Below are 19,222 nucleotides of genomic sequence, written 5' to 3' on the forward strand. Positions count from 1 at the left end.
ATGTCGTCAAACGACTGCTTTAGCGTGTTGACACTATCCCGTAGTTCCATAAATAAAGGCATCCATTCCGGTGTCGACTCCCTAGGGGGTGACATCCTCATATTTGGCAATTGCTCCGCCTCCACACCAATATCGTCCTCATACATGTCGACACACACGTACCGACACACAGCAGACACACAGGGAATGCTCCTAACGAAGACAGGACCCACTAGCCCTTTGGGGAGACAGAGGGAGAGTTTGCCAGCACACACCAAAAGCGCTATATATATATCAGGGATAGCCTTATAATAAGTGCTCCCTTATAGCTGCTTTGTTATATCAAATTATCGCCATAAATGTGCCCCCCCCTCTCTGTTTTACCCTGTTTCTGTAGTGCAGTGCAGGGGAGAGACTTGGGAGCCGTCCTGACCAGCGGAACTGTGAGAGGAAATGGCGCCGTGTGCTGAGGAGATAGGCCCCGCCCCTTTTCTGGCGGGCTCGTCTCCCGCTATTTAGAGAAATTAGGCAGGGGTTAAATATCTCCATATAGCCTCTAGGGCTATATGTGAGGTATTTTTAGCCTTTATAGGTAATCATTTTGCCTCCCAGGGCGCCCCCCTCCCAGCGCCCTGCACCCTCAGTGACTGCCGTGTGAAGTGTGCTGAGAGGAAAATGGCGCACAGCTGCAGTGCTGTGCGCTACCTTTTGAAGACTGCAGGAGTCTTCAGCCGCCGATTCTGGACCTCTTCTGTCTTCAGCATCTGCAAGGGGGCCGGCGGCGTGGCTCCGGTGACCATCCAGGCTGTACCCGTGATCGTCCCTCTGGAGCTTGATGTCCAGTAGCCAAGAAGCCAATCCATCCTGCACGCAGGTGAGTTGACTCCTTCTCCCCTCAGTCCCTCGCTGCAGTGATCCTGTTGCCAGCAGGAATCACTGTAAAATAAAAAACCTAGCTAAACTTTTTCTAAGCAGCTCTTTAGGAGAGCCACCTAGATTGCACCCTTCTCGGCCGGGCACAAAAATCTAACTGGAGTCTGGAGGAGGGTCATAGGGGGAGGAGCCAGTGCACACCACCTGATCGGAAAAAGCTTTACTTTTTGTGCCCTGTCTCCTGCGGAGCCGCTATTCCCCATGGTCCTTTCAGGAACCCCAGCATCCACTAGGACGATAGAGAAAAACACAATCATCACATCTCTCTACGTCTCATGATGTAGGTGCTGGCAGCCACAGGAGACTCTATAATGTCACTCTGCTGTTATATATAGGGGAGAGGTGTCTTCTATTGCACTCACCCCACACAGGGCACCAGAAACCCCCAAGGAAAATAGGATTTTAATACCTACCTACTAAATCCTTTTCTCCTAGTCCGTAGAGGATGCTGGGGACTCCAAAAGGACCATGGGTTATAGACGGGATCCGCAGGAGCTTGGGCACACTAAAAAGACTTTTACTGGGTGTGAACTGGCTCCTCTCCCAGAACTCAGTTATAGGAACTGTGCCCAGGAGAGATGGACATTTCGAGGAAAGGATTTTTGTTAAACTAAGGGCGAGAAACATACCAGCCCACACCACAAACATACCGTACAACCGGAGTAGCAGGAACAACAGCAACAAGCTGAATATAACTGATACACAACCCACGTGTAACCAGAAATAACCAGTATCAATACAAATGCAAGGAACAGTCCGCACTGGGATAAGCGCCCAGCATCCTCTACGGACTAGGAGAAAAGGATTTACCGGTAGGTATTAAAATCCTATTTTCTCTTATGTCCTAGAGGATGCTGGGTACTCCAAAAGGACCATGGGGTCTGTACCAAAGCTCCAGACCGGGCGGGAGAGTGCGGACGACTCTGCAGCACCGATTGAGCAAACATGAGGTCCTCATCAGCCAGGGTATCAAACTTGTAGAACTTAGCAAAAGTGTTTGAACCCGACCACGTAGCTGCTCGGCACAGCTGAAGCGCCGAGACCCCTCGGGCAGCCGCCCAAGTTGAGCCCACCTTCCTGGTAGAATGGGCCATTACTGACTTCGGCAACGGTAGCCCAGCCGAAGAATGAGCTTGCTGAATCATATTACAAATCCAGCGTGCAATAGTTTGCTTAGAAGCAGGATTTCCAATCTTGTTGGAAGCATACAGGACAAACAGAGCCTCCGTTTTCCTAACAAGAGCCGTTCTGGCGATATAAATTTTTAAAGCTCTTACGACATCAAGAGATTTTGGCACTGCCACAGCATCCGTAGCCACAGGTACCACAATAGGTTGATTTATGTGAAACGAAGAAACCACCTTCGGCAGAAATTGTTGACGAGTCCTCAATTCCGCTCTATCCGAATGAAAGATCAAATATGGGCTCTTGTGAGACAAAGCCGCCAACTCGGACACTAGACTGGCAGACGCCAGAGCCAAAAGCATGACCACTTTCCAAGTGAGAAACTTTAACTCAACCTTACGCAAAGGTTCAAACCAGTGAGACATAAGAAACTGCAACACCGCTTCAAGATCCCACGGCGCCACGGGTGGCACAAATGGAGGATGGATATGCTGCACTCCCTTCACGAAAGTCTGAACCTCAGGAAGTACGGCCAATTCCTTTTGAAAGAAAATAAGAATTTACTTACCGATAATTCTATTTCTCGTAGTCCGTAGTGGATGCTGGGGACTCCGTCAGGACCATGGGGAATAGCGGCTCCGCAGGAGACAGGGCACAAAAATAAAGCTTTAGGATTAGGTGGTGTGTACTGGCTCCTCCCCCTATGACCCTCCTCCAAGCCTCAGTTAGGATACTGTGCCCGGACGAGCGTACACAATAAGGAAGGATATTGAATCCCGGGTAAGACTCATACCAGCCACACCAATCACACCGTATAACTTGTGATCTGAACCCAGTTAACAGTATGACAAACGTAGGAGCCTCTGAACAGACGGCTCACAACAATAACAACCCGAATTTGTTTGTAACAATAACTATGTACAAGTATTGCAGACAATCCGCACTTGGGATGGGCGCCCAGCATCCACTACGGACTACGAGAAATAGAATTATCGGTAAGTAAATTCTTATTTTCTCTAACGTCCTAAGTGGATGCTGGGGACTCCGTCAGGACCATGGGGATTATACCAAAGCTCCCAAACGGGCGGGAGAGTGCGGATGACTCTGCAGCACGGAATGAGAGAACTCAAGGTCCTCCTCAGCCAGGGTATCAAATTTGTAGAATTTTGCAAACGTGTTTGCCCCTGACCAAGTAGCAGCTCGGCAGAGTTGTAATGCCGAGACCCCCCGGGCAGCCGCCCAGGATGAGCCCACTTTCCTTGTGGAATGGGCCTTGACAGATTTAGGTTGTGGCAAGCCTGCCACAGAATGTGCAAGTTGAATTGTGCTACAAATCCAACGAGCAATCGTCTGCTTAGAAGCAGGAGCACCCATCTTGTTGGGTGCATACAATATAAACAGTGAGTCAGACTTTCTGACTCCCGCCGTTCTTGAAATATATATTTTCAATGCCCGGACCACGTCCAACAACTTAGAATCCTCCAAATCGTTAGTAGCCGCAGGCACCACAATAGGCTGGTTCAGGTGAAACGCTGACACCACCTTAGGCAGAAAATGAGGACGCGTCCGCAGTTCTGCCCTGTCCGTATGGAAAATCAGATATGGGCTCTTATATGATAAAGCCGCCAATTCTGATACTCTCCTGGCTGAAGCCAGGGCCAGTAGCATGGTTACTTTCCATGTAAGATACTTCAACTCCACCGATTTGAGCGGCTCAAACCAATGGGATTTGAGAAAATCCAAGACTACATTAAGATCCCACGGTGCCACTGGGGGCACAACCGGGGGCTGTATATGTAGTACTCCTTTTACAAAAGTCTGGACTTCAGGAACTGAAGCCAATTCTTTCTGGAAGAAAATCGACAGGGCCGAAATTTGAACCTTAATGGACCCCAATTTGAGGCCCATAGACAATCCTGTTTGCAGGAAATGTAGGAATCGACCCAGTTGAAATTCCTCCGTGGGGGCCTTCCTGGCCTCACACCACGCAACATATTTTCTCCAAATGCGGTGATAATGTTGTGCAGTCACCTCCTTCCTGGCTTTTACCAGTGTAGGAATGACCTCTTCCGGAATGCCTTTTTCCCTTAGAATTCGGCGTTCAACCGCCATGCCGTCAAACGCAGCCGCGGTAAGTCTTGGAATAGACACGGTCCCTGCTGAAGCAGGTCCCGTCTTAGAGGTAGAGGCCACGGATCCTCTGTGAGCATCTCTTGAAGTTCCGGGTACCAAGTTCTTCTTGGCCAATCCGGAGCCACTAGTATCGTTCTTACTCCCTTTTGCCGTATAATTCTCAGTACTTTTGGTATGAGAGGCAGAGGAGGGAACACATACACTGACTGGAACACCCACGGTGTTACCAGAGCGTCCACAGCTATTGCCTGAGGGTCTCTTGACCTGGCGCAATACCTGTCCAGTTTTTTGTTGAGGCGGGACGCCATCATATCCACCATTGGTTTTTCCCAACGGTTCACAATCATGTGGAAGACTTCTGGATGAAGTCCCCACTCTCCCGGGTGTAGATCGTGTCTGCTGAGGAAGTCTGCTTCCCAGTTGTCCACTCCCGGAATGAATACTGCTGACAGTGCTATCACATGATCTTCCGCCCAGCGAAGAATCCTTGCAGCTTCTGCCATTGCTGTCCTGCTTCTTGTGCCGCCCTGTCTGTTTACATGGGCGACTGCCGTGATGTTGTCCGACTGGATCAACACCGGCTGACCCTGAAGCAGGGGTTTTGCCAGACTTAGAGCATTGTAAATCGCTCTTAGCTCCAGTATATTTATGTGAAGAGACATCTCCAGGCTTGACCATACTCCCTGGAAGTTTCTTCCCTGTGTGACCGCTCCCCAGCCTCTCAGACTGGCATCCGTGGTCACCAGGACCCAGTCCTGTATGCCGAATCTGCGGCCCTCTAACAGATGAGCACTCTGCAACCACCACAGGAGAGACACCCTTGTCCGTGGCGATAAGGTTATCCGCTGATGCATCTGCAGATGTGATCCGGACCATTTGTCCAGCAGATCCCACTGAAAAGTTTGTGCGTGGAATCTGCCGAATGGAATCGCTTCGTAAGAAGCCACCATCTTTCCCAGGACTCTTGTGCATTGATGCACAGACACTTTCCCTGGTTTTAGGAGGTTCCTGACAAGTTCGGATAACTCCCTGGCTTTCTCCTCCGGAAGAAACACCTTTTTCTGAACCGTTTCCAGAATCATTCCCAGGAACAGCAGACGTGTCGTCGGGGTCAACTGAGATTTTGGAAAATTCAGAATCCACCCGTGTTGTTGCAGCACTAGTCGGGTTAGTGCTACTCCGTCCTCCAGCTGTTCTCTGGACCTTGCCCTTATCAGGAGATCGTCCAAGTAAGGGATAATTAACACGCCTCTTCTTCGCAGAAGAATCATCATTTCGGCCATTACCTTGGTAAAGACCCGAGGTGCCGTGGACAATCCAAACGGCAGCGTCTGAAACTGATAATGACAGTTTTGCACCACGAACCTGAGGTACCCTTGATGTGAAGGGCAAATTGTACAGGTTCAAAGATTTCAGATTTAGAATAGGTCTTACCGAGCCGTCCGGCTTCGGTACCACAAATAGCGTGGAGTAATACCCCTTTCCCTGTTGTAGGAGGGGTACCTTGACTATCACCTGCTGAGAAAACAGCTTGTGAATGGCTTCCAATACCGTCGCCCTGTCTGAGGGAGACGTTGGCAAAGCAGACTTTAGGAACCTGCGAGGGGGAGACTTCTCGAATTCCAACCTGTAACCCTGAGATACTACCTGCAGGATCCAGGGGTCCACCTGTGAGCAAGCCCACTGTGCGCTGAAATTCTTGAGTCGACCCCCCACCGCTCCTGAGTCCGCTTGTAAGGCCCCAGCGTCATGCTGAGGGCTTTGCAGAACCCTGAGAGGGCTTCTGTTCCTGGGCAGGGGCTGCTTGCTGCCCTCTCTTACCCCTTCCTCTGCCCCGAGGCAGATATGACTGTCCTTTTGTCCGCTTGTTCTTATAGGACCGAAAGGACTGCGGCTGAAAAGACGGTGTCTTTTTCTGTTGGGAGGGGGTCTGAGGTAAAAAGGTGGATTTTCCGGCAGTTGCCGTGGCCACCAGATCCGATAGACCGACGCCAAATAATTCCTCCCCTTTATACGGCAATACTTCCATATGTCGTTTGGAATCCGCATCACCTGACCACTGTCGCGTCCATAAACTCCTTCTGGCAGATATGGACATCGCATTTACTCTCGATGCCAGAGTGCAAATATCTCTCTGAGCATCTCGCATATAAAGGAAAGCATCCTTTAATTGCTCTATAGTCAATAAAATACTGTCCCTATCCAGGGTATCAATATTTTCAGTCAGGGAATCCAACCAGACGACCCCAGCACTGCACATCCAGGCTGAGGCGATGGCTGGTCGCAGTATAACACCAGTATGTGTGTATATACTTTTTAGGGTAGTTTCCAGTCTCCTATCAGCTGGATCCCTGAGGGCGGCCGTATCAGGAGACGGTAACGCCACTTGTTTTGATAAGCGTGTGAGCGCCTTATCCACCCTAGGGGGTGTTTCCCAGCGCGCCCTAACCTCTGGCGGGAAAGGGTATAATGCTAATAACTTTTTTGAAATTAGCACTTTTCTATCTGGGTTAACCCACGCTTCATCACATACATCATTTAATTCCTCTGATTCAGGAAAAACTACAGGTAGTTTTTTCACCCCCCACATAATACCCCTTTTTGTGGTACTTGCAGTATCAGAGATAATATGCAAAGCCTCCTTCATTGCCGTGATCATATAACGTGTGGCCCTACTTGAAAATACGTTTGTTTCATCACCGTCGACACTAGATTCAGTGTCTGTGTCTGGGTCTGTGTCGACCGACTGAGGTAAAGGGCGCTTTACAGCCCCTGACGGTGTCTGAGACGCCTGGGCAGGTACTAACTGGTTTGCCGGCCGTCTCATGTCGTCAACTGATTTTTGTAATGTGCTGACATTATCACGTAATTCCATAAACAAAGCCATCCATTCCGGTGTCGACTCCCTGGGGGGTGACATCACCATTATCGGCAATTGCTCTGCCTCCACACCAACATCGTCCTCATACATGTCGACACACACGTACCGACACACAGCAGACACACAGGGAATGCTCTTATCGAAGACAGGACCCCACTAGCCCTTTGGGGAGACAGAGGGAGAGTTTGCCAGCACACACCCAAGCGCTATAATATATATGGGAACAACCTTATATAAGTGTTGTTCCTTATAGCAGCTTAAATATATCAAAATATCGCCAAAAAATGCCCCCCCTCTCTGTTTTACCCTGTTTCTGTAGTGCAGTGCAGGGGAGAGTCCTGGGAGCCTTCCTCACAGCGGAGCTGAGCAGGAAAATGGCGCTGTGTGCTGAGGAGAATAAGCCCCGCCCCCTATTTCGGCGGGCTTTTCTCCCGGAGTTTTAGATATCTGGCATGGGTTAAATACATACATATAGCCTCAATGGCTATATGTGATGTATTCTTTTGCCATAAAGGTATTAAATATTGCTGCCCAGGGCGCCCCCAGCAGCGCCCTGCACCCTCCGTGACCGCTTGGTGTGAAGTGTGTGACAACAATGGCGCACAGCTGCAGTGCTGTGCGCTACCTTCATGAAGACTGAAGAGCCTTCTGCCGCCTGTTTCCGGACCTTCAATCTTCAGCATCTGTAAGGGGGGTCGGCGGCGCGGCTCCGGGACGAACCCCAGGGTGAGACCTGTGTTCCGACTCCCTCTGGAGCTAATGGTGTCCAGTAGCCTAAGAATCCAATCCATCCTGCACGCAAGTGAGTTGAAATTCTCTCCCCCAAGTCCCTCGATGCAGTGAGCCTGTTGCCAGCAGGACTCACTGAAAATAAAAAACCTAAAAACTTTTTCTAAGCAGCTCTTTAGGAGAGCCACCTAGATTGCACCCTGCTCGGACGGGCACAAAAACCTAACTGAGGCTTGGAGGAGGGTCATAGGGGGAGGAGCCAGTACACCACCTAATCCTAAAGCTTTATTTTTGTGCCCTGTCTCCTGCGGAGCCGCTATTCCCCATGGTCCTGACGGAGTCCCCAGCATCCACTTAGGACGTTAGAGAAAATAGATAAAGCTGAAATCTGCACTTTGATGGAACACAATTTCAGGCCTGCATCGACGCCTGCCTGCAGAAAATATGGAGAAAACGACCAAAGTGAAACTCCTCCGCAGGAGCTGCTTTGGTTTCACACAACGACACATACTTTCTCCAAATACGGTGATAATGTTTCGCCGTCACCTCTTTCCTAGCTTTAAGGAGAGTGGGGATGACCTCCCCGGGAATACCTTTCCGAGCTAAGATTTGGCGCTCAACTTCCACGCCGTCAAACGCAGCCGCGGTAAGCCCGGAAACATGCAGGGCCCCTGCCGTAACTGGTCCTCTCTTAGAGAAAACGGCCAAGGATCTTCTACAAGCAATTCCTGAAGATTCGGATACCAGGCCCTCCGTGGCCAATCTGGAACGACCAGTATTGCCTGAACCCTTGTTCGTCGTACAATTCTCAGCACCTTTGGAATGAGAGGAAGCGGAGGGAACACATACACCGACTGAAACACCCACTGAGTTACCAGGGCGTCCACTGCACTGGCTTGGGGGTCCCTTGACCTGGAACAATACCTCGGAAGCTTCTTGTTGAGGCGAGACGCCATCATGTCTATCAGAGGAATTCCCCAATGCCTTGTCACTTCTGCAAATACCTCTTGATGAAAAGCCCACTCTCCCGGATGGAGATCGTGTCTGCTGAGGAAGTCAGCTTCCCAGTTGTCCACGCCCAGGAGGAAGACTGCTGACAGAGCGCTCACGTGCTGTTCTGCCCAGCGAAGGATTCTTGTGGCTTCCGCCATGGCCGCCCTGCTCCTTTTTCCGCCTTGGCGGTTTACATACGCCACCACTGTTATGTTGTCCGACTGGATCAGGACAGGGAGACCCTGAAGAAGGTTCTTTGCTTGCAGCAGGCCGTTGTAAATGGCTCTTAACTTGAGAACATTTATGTGGAGACAAGATTCCTGGCTTGACCATTTTCCCTGGAAATGTCTTCCTTGCGTGACTGCACCCCAACCTCGGAGACTTGCATCTGTTGTGAGCAGGACCCAGTCCTGGATTCCGAATCGGCGTCCCTCTAGAAGGTGAGAGCCTTGCAGCCACCATAGGAGAGAAATCCTGGCCCTGGAAGATAGACTTATTTTCCGGTGCACGTGCAGGTGAGACCCGGACCATTTGTTCAGCAGATCCCACTGAAACACCCGGGCATGAAACCTGCAAAACGGAATGGCTTCGTAATCCGCAACCATCTTCCCTAGAACCCGAATGCATTGATGAATCAACACACTTGTCGGCCTCAGAAGCTCCCTGACCATGGTCTGGATTTCCAGAGCTTTGTCCTCCGGAAGTAACACTCTCTGTAGCTCCGTGTCTAGGATCATGCCCAGGAAGGGCAGCCGAGTGGCCTGGATCAACTGAGACTTTGGCAATCCAACCGTGATGTTGCAGAACCGACAGGGAGAGATCCACATTTTTTAACAACTGTCCCTTGGACCTTGACTGTATCAGGAGATCGTCCAAGTACGGGATAATTGTGACCCCTTGCTTGCGAAGGAGAACTATCATTATTGCCATAACCTTGGTGAAAACCCTCGGGGCTGTGGAAAGCCCAAATGGCAACGTCTGAAATTGGTACTGACAAGCCTGATGCGGAGGATATATCGGGACGTGTAAGTAGGCATCCTTTAAGTAGACTGACGCCATAAAATCCCCCCTTCTAAGCTGGAGATCACAGCTCGAAGAGATTCCATCTTGAACTTGAAAGTTTTCAAGTATGGATTGAGGGATTTTAGGTCAGAATCGGTCTGACCGAACCGTCCGGCTTCGGTACGACAAAGAGGCTAGAATAGAACCCTTCCCCCCGTTGGGACGGGGAAACGGGGACAATGACCCTCTGTTGACACAACTTTTGTATAGCAGCATTTACCACTTCTCTTTCCGGAAGAGAAACTGGCAAGGCCGACTTGAAAAAGCGGCGGGGGGGGGGGGGGGGGGGGGGGCATCTCCTGAAACTCCAGTTTGTACCCTTGGGTCACTATGTCTATGACCCATGGATCTAGGCCCGATTCAAACCAGACCTGACTGAAGATTCGGAGACGGGCCCCCACCGGCACAGACTCCCGTAGGGGAGCCCCTGCGTCATGCGGTGGACTTGGCAGAGGCGGGGGAGGACTTTTGGTCCTGGGCGCCAGACACAGCAGGCGACCTTTTTCCCCTTCCTCTACCTTTTGAAGCGAGGAAGGACGAGCCCCTTCCTTTTTTGTATTTATTAGGCCGAAAGGACTGCATCTGATAATGGGGCGCCTTTTTCTGTTGTGCAGGAACATAAGGAAGAAAAGATGACTTACCCGCAGTAGCGGTAGACACCAGGTCAGCAAGGCCGTCACCAAACAAGACACTACCTTTAAAATAAGAATTTACTTACCGATAATTCTATTTCTCGTAGTCCGTAGTGGATGCTGGGAACTCCGTAAGGACCATGGGGAATAGCGGCTCCGCAGGAGACTGGGCACATCTAAAGAAAGCTTTAGGATCACCTGGTGTGCACTGGCTCCTCCCCCTATGACCCTCCTCCAAGCCTCAGTTAGGATACTGTGCCCGGACGAGCGTACACAATAAGGAAGGATTTTGAATCCCGGGTAAGACTCATACCAGCCACACCAATCACACTGTACAACTTGTGATCTGAACCCAGTTAACAGCATGATAATAGAGGAGCCTCTAGAAAAGATGGCTCACTACAACAATAACCCAAATTTTTTTTTGGTAACAATAATTATGTACCAGTATTGCAGACAATCCGCACTTGGGATGGGCGCCCAGCATCCACTACGGACTACGAGAAATAGAATTATCGGTAAGTAAATTCTTATTTTCTCTGACGTCCTAGTGGATGCTGGGAACTCCGTAAGGACCATGGGGATTATACCAAAGCTCCCAAACGGGCGGGAGAGTGCGGATGACTCTGCAGCACCGAATGAGAGAACTCCAGGTCCTCCTCAGCCAGGGTATCAAATTTGTAGAATTTTACAAACGTATTTGCTCCTGACCAAGTAACTGCTCGGCAAAGTTGTAAAGCCGAGACCCCTCGGGCAGCTGCCCAAGATGATCCCACCTTCCTTGTGGAGTGGGCATTTACAGATTTTTTGGCTGTGGCAGGCCTGCCACAGAATGTGCAAGCTGAATTGTACTACAACTCCAACGAGCAATCGTCTGCTTAGAAGCAGGAGCACCCAGCTTGTTGGGTGCATACAGGATAAACAGCGAGTCAGATTTTCTGACTCCAGCCGTCCTGGAAACATATATTTTCAGGGCCCTGACCACGTCAAGCAACTTGGAATCCTCCAAGTCCTTAGTAGCCGCAGGTACCACAATAGGTTGGTTCATGTGAAATGCAGAAACCACCTTAGGTAGAAATTGAGGACAAGTCCTCAATTCTGCCCTGTCAGAATGAAATATTAAGTAAGGGCTTTTATATGATAAAGCCGCCAATTCTGACACACGCCTGGCTGAAGCCAGGGCTAACTCGTCACTTCCATGTGAGATATTTTAAGTCCACAGTGGTGAGTGGTTCAAACCAATGTGACTTTAGGAAACTCAACACAACATTGAGATCCCAAGGTGCCACTGGAGGCACAAAAGGAGGCTGTATATGCAGTACCCCTTTTACAAATGTCTGAACTTCAGGCACTGAAGCCAGTTCTTTTTGGAAGAAAATCGACAGGGCCGAAATTTGAACCTTAATGGACCCCAATTTTTGGCCCATAGACAGTCCTGTTTGCAGGAAATGGAGGAAACGACCCAGTTGAAATTCCTCTGTAGGGGCCTTCTTGGCCTCACCCCACGCAACAAATTTTCGCCAAATGCGGTGATAATGTTTTGTGGTTACGTCCTTCCTGGCCTTGACCAGGGTAGGGATGACTTCATCCGGAATGCCTTTTTCCTTCAGGATCCGGCGTTCAACCGCCATGCCGTCCAACGCAGCCGCGGTAAGTCTTGGAACAGACAAGGCCCCTGCTGGAGCAGGTCCTTTCTTAGAGATAGAGGCCACGGTTCGTCCGTGAGCCTCTCTTGAAGTTCCAGATACCAAGTCCTTCTTGGCCAATCCGGAAACACGAGTATAGTTCTTACTCCTCTCCTTCTTATTATTCTCAGTACTTTTGGTATGAGAGGCAGAGGAGGGAACACATACACTGACTGGTACACCCACGGCGTTACCAGAGCGTCCACCGCTATTGCCTGAGGGTCCCTTGACCTGGCGCAATATCTGTCTAGTCTTTTGTTTAGACGGGACGCCATTATGTCCACCTTTGGTTTTTCCCAACGGTTTTCAATCAGGTGGAAGACTTCTGAGTGAAGTCTCCACTCTCCCGGGTGAAGGTCGTGTCTGCTGAGGAAGTCTGCTTCCCAGTTGTCCACTCCCGGAATGAACACTGCTGACAGTGTTATCACATGATTTTCCGCCCAGCGAAAATCCTTGCAGCCTCTGCCATTGCCCTCCTGCTTCTCGTGCCGCCCTGTCTGTTTACGTGGGCGACTGACGTGATGTTGTCCGATTGGATCAATACCGCCTGACCCTGAAGCAGGGGTTTCGCTTGACTTAGGGCATTGTAAATGGCCCTTAGTTCCAGAATGTTTATATGAAGAGATGTCTCCAGGCTTGACCATAAGCCCTGGAAATTCCTTCCCTGTGTGACTGCTCCCCAGCCTCGCAGGCTGGCATCCGTGGCCACCAGGACCCAGTCCCGAATGCCGAATCTGCGGCCCTCTAGAAGATGAGCACTCTGCAACCACCACAGGAGGGATACCCTTGTCCCTGGTGACAGGGTTATCCGCTGAAGCATCTGAAGATGCGACCCGGACCATTTGTCCAGTAGGTTCCACTGTGCGTGGAATCTGCCGAATGGGATTGCTTCGTAGGAAGCCACCATTTTTACCCAGAACCCTTGTGCATTGATGCACTGGGACTTGGTTCGGTTTTAGGAGGTTCCTGACTAGCTCGGATAACTCCCTGGCTTTTTCCTCCGGGAGAAGCACCTTCTTTCTGGACTATGTCCAGAATCATCCCTAGGAACAGAAGACAAGTCGTCGGAACCAGCTGCGATTTTGGAATATTGAAAATCCAATCGTGCTGCCACAACACTACCTGATATAGTGCTACACCGATCTCCAACTGTTCCCTGGATCTTACCCTTATCAGGGAATCGTCCAAGTAAAGGATAACTAAAATTCCCTTCCTTCGAAGGAATATCATCATTTCGGTCATTACTTCAGTAAAGACCCGGGGTGCCGTGGACCATCCCTACGGCAGCGTCCGAACTGATACAGTTCTGTACCATAACCTGAATACCCTTGGTGAGAAGGGTAAATTTTGACATGAAGGTAAGCATCCTTGATGTCCCGAGACATCATGTAGTCCCCTTCTTCCAGGTTTGCAATCACTGCTCTGAGTGACTCAATTTTGAATTTGAATCTCTGTATGCAAGTGTTCAAAGATTTTAGATTTTAGAGTTTAAAATCGGTCTCACCGAGCCGTCTGGCTTCGGTACCACAATAGTGTGGAATAATACCCCGTTCCCTGTTGCAGGAGGGGTACCTTGATTATCACCTGCTGGGAATACAGCTTGTGAATGGCTTCCAAAACTGCCTCCCTGTCAGCGGGAGACGTCGGTAAAACAGACTTTTGGAAACGGCGAGGGGAATACGTCTCGAATTCCAATTTGTACCCCTGAAATATTATCTGAAGGATCCAGGGGTCTACTTGCGAGTGAGCCCACTGCGCACTGAAATTCATTGAGAACGGGACCCCACCGTGCCTGAACTTGTAAAGCCCTAGCGTCATACTGAGGGCTTGGCATAGGCGGAAAAGGGTTTCTGTTCCTTGGAACTGGCTGATCTCTGCAGCCATTTTCCTCTCCCTCTGTCACGAGCAGAAAAGAGGAACCCTTTTGCCCGCTTGCCAACCAGGACTGCGCCTGATAATACGGCGTCTTATTTTGAGAGGCGACCTGGGGTACAGCCCCTCTTTTAAGGCAATACTTCCAAATGCCGATTGGAATCCGCATCACCTGACCACTTTACTGGAATAATTGGACAACGCACTTATACTTGATGCCAGTCGGCAAATATTCCGCTGTGCATCATGCATATATAGAAATGCATCTTTTAATTGCTCTATAGGCAATAATATACTGTCCTTATCTAGGATATCATATTTCCAGTCAGGGAATCCGACCACGCCAACCCAGCACTGCACATCCAGGCTGAGGCGATTGCTGGTCGCAGTATAACACCAGTATGTGTGTAAATACATTTTAGGATACGCTCCTGCTTTCTATCAGCAGGATCCTTAAGGGCGGCCATCTCAGGAGAGGGTAGAGCCCTTTTTTTTTTTTTTTTTACAAGCGTGTGAGCGCTTTATCCACCCTAGGGGGTGTTTCCCAACGCACCCTAACCTCTGGCGGGAAAAGGTATACTGCCCATAACTTTTTTGAAATTATCAATTGTTATCGGGGGGAAACCCACGCATCATCACACACCTCATTTTATTTCTCAGATTCAGGAAAACTACAGGAAGTTTTTCCTCACCAAACATAATACCCCTTTTTTTTTGGTGGTATTCATATTATCAGAAAAGTGTAAACTTTTTCCATTGCCTCAATCATGCAATGTGTGGCCTTTATTGGAAATCACGGTTGTCTCTTCACCGTCGACACAGGAGTCAGTACCCTTGTCGGCGTCTGTATCTGAGATAACGGGCGCTTTAGGGCCCCTGTATGAGACGTCTGGACATGCACAAGCTGAGTAGCCGGCTGTCTCATGTCAACCACTGTCTTTTATACAAAGCTGACACTGTCACGCAATTTCAACAGTACATCCACTCAGGTGTCGACCCCCTAGGGGGTGACAACACTATTTCAGACACTCTACTCCGTCTCCTCATCATTTTTCTCCTCATACATGTCGACACCAACGTACCGACACACAGCACACACACAGGGAATGCTCTGATAGAGGACAGGACCCCACTAGCCCTTTGGGGAGACAGAGGGAGAGTTTGCCAGCACACACCAGAGCGCTATATATATACAGGGATAACCTTATATAAGTGTTTTTCCCTTTATAGCTGCTGTATTGTTATATACTGCGCCTAATTTGTGCCCCCCTCTCTTTTTTTAACCCCTTTCTGTAGTGTAGTGACTGCAGGGGAGAGCCAGGGAGCTTCCCTCCAACTGAGCTGTGAGGGAAAATGGCGCCAGTGTGCTGAGGAGATAGGCTCCGCCCCTTTCTCGGCGTCCTTATCATCCTTTTTCTGTATGTTTTGGCAGGGGTTAAATGCATCCATATAGCCCAGGAGTTATATGTGATGCATTTATTTTAGCCATATAAGGTTTTTATATCGATTTATTGCGTCTCAGGGCGCTGCCCCCCCCAGCGCCCTGCACCCTCAGTGACCGGAGTGTGAAGTGTGCTGAGAGCAATGGCGCACAGCTGCGGTGCTGTGCGCTACCTTATCTGAAGACAGGATCGTCTTCTGCCGCCGATTTTTCCGGACCTCTTCGCTTTTCTGGCTCTGTAAGGGGGACGGCGGCGCGGCTCCGGTGACCCATCCAGGCTGAACCTGTGATCGTCCCTCTGGAGCTAATGTCCAGTAGCCTAAGAAGCCCAATCCACTCTGCACACAGGTGAGTTCGCTTCTTCTCCCCTTAGTCCCTCGATGCAGTGAGCCTGTTGCCAGCAGGTCTCACTGAAAATAATAAACCTAAACTAAAACTTTCACAGAGAGCTCAGGAGAGCCCCTAGTGTGCACCCTTCTCGTCGGGCACAGAAATCTAACTGAGGCTTGGAGGAGGGTCATAGGGGGAGGAGCCAGTGCACACCAGGTGATCCTAAAGCTTTCTTTAGATGTGCCCAGTCTCCTGCGGAGCCGCTATTCCCCATGGTCCTTACGGAGTTCCCAGCATCCACTAGGACGTCAGAGAAAAGGGAGAGCTTCCATATCTTTCTTGGAGTCGGCATCAGCATTCCATTGATGAATCCACAGCGCCCTCCTGGCCGAGACCGCCATGGCATTGGCCCTTGATCCCAAGAGGCCATTATCCCTCGCCGCATCCTTTAGGTAAGCTGCAGCGTCCCTGATATAACCAAGAGTCAAAAGAATGTTATCCTTATCAAGGGTATCCATGTCAGAAGCTAAATTATCAGCCCACTTAGCAATAGCACTACTCACCCACGCCACGCCTGAGGAGTGCACCCGTAGTGACATAAATGGCCTTTAATGTCGTTTCCTGCTTGTGATCCGCAGAATCCTTGAGGGCAGCCGTGTCAGGAGACAGAAGCGCCACTTTTTTGAACAGTGGGGACAGAGCCTTGTCCACATTGGGAGACGACTCCCATTTCTCCCTGTCGTCAGAGGGGAAAGTATATGCCATAAAAATTCTCTTGGGAATCTGCCACCTTTTGTCAGGCGACTCCCAAGCCTTTTCACAAAGAGCGTTCAGTTCATGAGAGGGGGGAAACTTCACCTCAGGCTTTTTCCCTTTAAATAAACAAACCCTTGTATCTAGAACAGCAGGCACTTCAGAAATATGTAAAACATCTTTAATAGCCACAATCATGTACTGAATACTCTTTACCACTTTCGGATGTAAACTGGGCTCACTAAAGTCGACACTGGAATCAGAGTCTGTGTCGGTATCCGTATCTGCCATCTGGGTAAAGGGACATTTCTGTGACCCTGAGGGGGTCTGTACCTGAGACAAGGCGTCCGCCATGGATTTTCTCCACGTTTGTGTCTGAGAATCAGATTTATCCAGCCTCTTAGACAATAACGCCACATTTGCATTCAATGTACTCAACATATTCACCCAATCAGCAGTCGGCGGTGCCGACAGATTCACTCCCAAATACTTCTCTGCGCCCCCAGTAACTTCCTCCTGTGAGGAGCACTCAGCCTCAGACATGTCGACGCACGGTACTGACACACACACTCACACTGGCCAAAGGGGACAGACCCACAGGGAAGCCTGTTAGAGAGAACACAGAGGGAGTATGCCAGCTCACACCCCAGCGCCCATATACTACTAAACAAATAATATATGATGTCTGCGCTGTTAATATATATATAGCACCAATTGTCTGTGCCCCCCCCGTTTTGCTCCCTGTACTTGTAAGGAGAGTGGAGGTCCGGGCCAGCGTCTCTGCATGCACTGTGAAGTAGAGAAAATGGCGCTGGTAAGCTGTGCGGCTAAGCCACGCCCCTTCCCGGTGCGCTGTAGTCCCGCTCAAATTTAAATTATTATACTGGCGGGGGTTAAAAATACAGTGCCCAGGCACCCCTAATATGCGTTTTTTGCCAGTGAAAAAAGGCTCCAGTAACCTGCTGCCCAGGGCGCTCCCCCCAGCGCCCTGCACCCTGTGAGTGCTGTAGGTGTGTGTGTGGGAGCATGGAGCGCAGCGCGACCGCTGCGCTGTACCTCCGTTACTGAAGTCTTCTGCCGTCACTGAAGTCTTCTGTTCTTCTAATACTCACCCGGCTTCTTTCTTCTGTGAGGGGGGTGACGGCGTGCCTCCGGGAACCAGCAGCTAGGCGCACCAAGTGATCGAACCCTCTGGAGCGAATGGGGTCCAGTAGCCTAAGAAGCAGAGCCCTTAACTCAGAAGTAGGTCTGACTTCTCTCCCCTCAGTCTCACGAAGCAGGAAGCCTGTAGCCAGCAGGTCTGCCTGAAAATAAATAAGCCTAACATAAAGTCTTTCCAAAGAAACACAAGAGAGCTCCCCTAGTGTGTGTCCAGTCTCTCCTGGGCACAGAATCTGAGGTCTGGAGGAGGGGCATAGAGGGAGGAGCCAGTTCACACCCAGTAAAAGTCTTATAGTGTGCCCATGTCTCCTGCGGATCCCGTCTATACCCCATGGTCCTTTTGGAGTCCCCAGCATCCTCTAGGACGTAAGAGAAATACTGCACCAAAGTGACCGGCCTGGGGCTTCCTCAGCACTACGATGGGGGATAAAGCCTAGTGCTGGTAGTGACATTTCATCTGGGGGTGTTGGGGGGGGGGGGGGAGTGGTTTGTCGCATCTGTGCTCCCAATTGTGCGCCCACCAATGCCAGGCTGGTAACACAGCTGCTGGGGGCACTATGGGGTCTGATACTTCTAACACTTACCTTACACATCCTGGTGCCCAACACTCATCCCCATATACTGTATATCCCTATATACCTGTATCTCTATCTACCGTATATCCCTATATAACTGCATCTATATCTATATACTGTATTTCCCTATAAACCTGTAGCCCTATCTATCAATATACTATATATCTCTCTATATCTATTTGTACATCTCCCTCCCTGTATATTTGTATCACTCCCTGTATATATCTATACCTAACTACTGTGTGTGTGTATGTGTATGTGTATATATATATATATATATATATATATAAAAAACCTACCTACACCTCCCTGTCCCCCCGTATGTGTATATACCTGTATCTCTCTCTACACACCTCCCTCCCCCCCTGCAGCCGCAGCCCCTGTATGGGGAGACACGCAGCAGCTGGGGGCAGCGGGCAGGCTTTAGGGGGGGGGAGCAGTCACCGCACATCAGCTACATGCTCCCATCTCACCCGCTATTCCTGCACATACACCCCATCACCCGCTGCTCTCCCCTCCCTGTACCCCAGCCTCGTCTCTATGGTTACTCCTCCACAGTGACCCGCACTTCCTGTATGCCGAGCCTCGATCTTGCCGCCACTCCCCCTCACGTGATCCGCACTTCCGGTATGCCAAGCCTCGCTTCCAGCTGCGCGCCCCCTGACCTCTCTCACTCTCCTCCCCCTGGAGATTGCTGCCAGTGACCGGGCTCCTCTGCTACAGTAAGTTCTATCCTTCCTCTGCCTGTCCCCTGTCTTGCCTGCTACTGGGAGAGGGGAGGGGGGGGGGGACTGGTACTGGGAGAGGTGGGTGTGACTGGTACTGGGAGAGGCGGGGTGACTGGTACTGGGAGGGGGGGTAGGGGGACTGGTACTGGCAGAGGTGTGGTGACTGGCAGGGCCGGATCTAGACTTTGTGGTGCCCTGGGCAAAAAAATA

At 50.3% G+C, this 19,222-nt stretch overlaps 1 pseudogene; it reads left to right on the forward strand.

Annotated features, from left to right (window-relative positions):
* The first annotated feature begins 18,952 nt into the window (after positions 1 to 18,952).
* Positions 18,953 to 19,222, forward strand: part of LOC135057113 (oocyte zinc finger protein XlCOF7.1-like) — an 88,045-nt pseudogene continuing 87,775 nt past the window's right edge.

The sequence above is a fragment of the Pseudophryne corroboree genome, chromosome 3 (genome assembly GCF_028390025.1).
Source record: "Pseudophryne corroboree isolate aPseCor3 chromosome 3, aPseCor3.hap2, whole genome shotgun sequence".
Taxonomy (NCBI): Eukaryota; Metazoa; Chordata; class Amphibia; order Anura; family Myobatrachidae; genus Pseudophryne; species Pseudophryne corroboree.